The sequence below is a fragment of the Gymnoscopelus braueri genome, assembly GCF_963280865.1.
Source record: "Gymnoscopelus braueri genome assembly, chromosome: 6".
NCBI lineage: Eukaryota > Metazoa > Chordata > Actinopteri > Myctophiformes > Myctophidae > Gymnoscopelus > Gymnoscopelus braueri.
In genome coordinates this window covers 27,487,813-27,491,133 of record NC_137607.1, presented here as the reverse complement: position 1 = coordinate 27,491,133, position 3,321 = coordinate 27,487,813, and positions in this window count along the sequence as shown.

Genomic DNA, 3,321 nt, shown 5'->3' with positions numbered 1-3,321 from the left:
ATAAATTAGCCGTTAGTGTCCGACTGACTGTCATCAGGACCATCATAAAAATAAAAACCATTCAGGGAACACCCCAGAACATAATCGTAGGCCTAAAGATGATTTTATGGGCATGTTGTGAATAATAAGTACAGTACATGCCAAAAATACAAATAGACAATTAAATAATTGGTTTGTTTTTTTAAATGGTTGGCAAAGAACAAAAGAAAAATCAATTATATTGTATTGCATGTAAATATTGTATAAAAATCCTTAAAAATACAGTTTACATAATTAAGTACTGAAGTCACCACAGCCAAAAGTGCAGAGGTCCATAAATAAAACGTTGACTGTGGGCAAGACGAGTGGGGCATCTATCCAGGTTGGAGCTACTGCTCGACGTCATACCCCATGTGACCCCACTCCACCACACAAAGGACAGAATGAGTGCCTGGTCAAAGGTCACAGTTCATGAACTAGGACTTGGAAGGTTAAAAGTTCACACATCCATGCAGAGGAGAGGCCAGGAACATTCGCTCTCTCTCCCTCCCTTCTATCGCTGACATACTCGCAAAAAACACACACACAAACCTCATTGTACAATCACACGGTTGCAAAGTTCATTCTCAGTGATCACTGCCAGGGAGTTATGTTGACATAGGCACACCTAGATTATTTGAGAGGGAGGTGGGGGAGGGCGGGTCGAGTGGATGCTGCAGGGCACGTAAGGCGGTGGGGTTCAGTTTGTTTCGCGCTTCTCCTTTTGTTATTGAAAAAAAAAGAAAAACCATGAACACACTCCAGGTCCTTGATGCTGTGTGCTTTGCTCACAGAAGACTTTACGCCAGATTTATACTTCGTTGCACGCCAGTGTCGATCATCGAACACAGCAGATCTACAAGCTCAACACATGTCACGATGTGATGCATTGTGAGCATGTAGATAGCTATTGTCGGTGTGCGCCACGATGCACAACAAGCATAAATCAGGCATTACAGTAAGGGCTGGGGTGTGCACTTCGCAGAGCCAGGCGGTCGAAAAAAACAGTTAAGTATTAAAGCTTTCATAGAATCAGAATAAATACACTGTCGGTATGTATGAAGACAACAGAGAGGAAGGGAGAGAGGCAGGGTGGAAGTCACTCATCGAAGGCTGACTGTTGGAGCTTGAACCACAGTGGGTTGGTGTGTGTTGTGTTGTGTTTTGTGTGAGAGCTAGAGGGGCCACATAAACTAACATACAAATATTTTTGAAGTGGGAAGAAAAACAGTGCTTGGGTAAACTTATTTGCCATTATTTCCATTGTTGATGTCAACAGTTCATTCAAATACGTCAAACTTTAAAGCTGCATTGTGATATTTTGTGATAGTAAACATTATACGCGTTCATTCAGACACAACGACAAATATGTGCACATGCCATCAGTCTATGTTGTTTGCTTTGCCCGTTCTTAAAAATAAAAAGCGAATTGTCTGAATCCAGCCCAATCCACGGTGCATGGAGCACCCGGTTTGGCCGGGTGCTCCAACGAACACAACTGGCCATATTGGTGGGTAGGGTGTGAAATCTCTGTCGCTGCATTAGCAACTCCTACAGGTTGGCCGGGGTTGCCTGTTCAGCAGGGAGCAGAGCTGAGAGGGATAGCATGTTCCTTCTCATGCGTTACATCCTCTGGGTGAAACTCTTCACTGTCAGGTGAAAAGAAGTGGCTGGCAACTAGCCGCAAGCAACTCTTAGATGCTATTTTTAATATCTGGCATCTAGAGTTGCAATACCAACACTTGACAGCCCATACATCCAAACAGAAAAGTCTGATCTGATTGTATTAAACAACGTTAAACTCGCCAATATTGCAGCTGTATGGAAAGCTTGGATTATCCACTATGTATCTGCCAAGTTTTTGTTTAATAAAAATCCACACTATAAGTAGGGTTGGGACACCTCATTAGTACTCCCATCGCTGTACTGTGATTGGCTCATAATTAGTACACCCCTAGCATTAGTACACCCCTAGCTGTACTGTGATTGGCTGACTCTATTGGCTGACTCTATTCAGCACTGTGATTGGCTCGCGAGACACATGATGAAATTGATAACCTATAAATAGGACTATGCACTTAAAAAAACCCACTTTCTTTTAAGTGAGCTTCCATCACTTTGATGACCACACCGCCCACTTCACACTGGGTGTGATTTTTTCTAAGTGTCCGAGTTGGAAACCACTCAATGGTTCTACGTACCACCTGTTTCGAAATTGCACATAATGCAGTAGGAAGTTGCGTTATTGAAAACGAGCGCTTCCAAACTCCCAACCCCAAGAGGATAATCCAAGCTTTCCGTACAGATGCAATGTTGGTGAGTTTACGTTGCTTAATACAATCAGATTTGACTTTTCTGTTTGGATGTATGGGCTGTCAAAAGGTTGGTATTGCAACTCTAGATGCCAGATAATAAAAATAGCATCCAAGAGTTAGTTGTGGCTAGCTGGAAACGTAACGTGTATCGGAGGAGACGTTTTTGTGTACACCAGTGGTTCTCAAACTATGGGTCGCGACCCAAAGTGGGGTCGCGGGAAGGTGCCGTTGGGGTCGCGCATTGGTAACCGAAAATCAAGAAACGGGAAAAAAAGTGGGGTCGTCGTGACCAGCGTGAAGAAGACGTCAAAGACGACCACTTGACTCCTCAAACACACATACAGCTCCAACCGACCGACAACCACAGGAAAGACAACCCACACAGAAACCCTCGCAGAGGCACACAGAACTGATTTAGCTGTTCATAAACGATATAGTGATATAGCAGGAATGAAGTTCAATATGAGCGGGTGCCGGGTGGCTTAAAAGAGTTTTTGTAACTCAAGAGAGCGAGAGGGTACACATACATGGTCATGGACCACGGGTCCATTTGGTTCCATTTGTACCCTCTCCGAGTTAAATTAACACTGGTAAATTGGCGCTGGAGGGGTCCCTGACAGAAATTGTATCTGTTGTAGCCTATGTATCAGCAAACACAATAGGCCCCCGAATCGGCATTCGAGTCAACAAACCGTTCAATTCACGGATCGCGGTGTAACATAGACCATATTCACACGGTGGCCATATTGGAATTTAACATTGAAAGTGCCGCCACCCGGGGTGGCTACTTTCATTGACTTCATAGAAACATGGCCGCCGTGTGAATATGGTCTATTACCAAGCAGGGAGACCATGCTCAACCCAACCAGTTAGCAACAGCTGCCGCCCGGAATGGAGAAAAAAAACTAGCTCACGTGGTGGCGAGTCGTGACCAAGTCTTTTGCGGCTGCGCAACAATATTATTCATTCATTTCATTGACAAGATAGG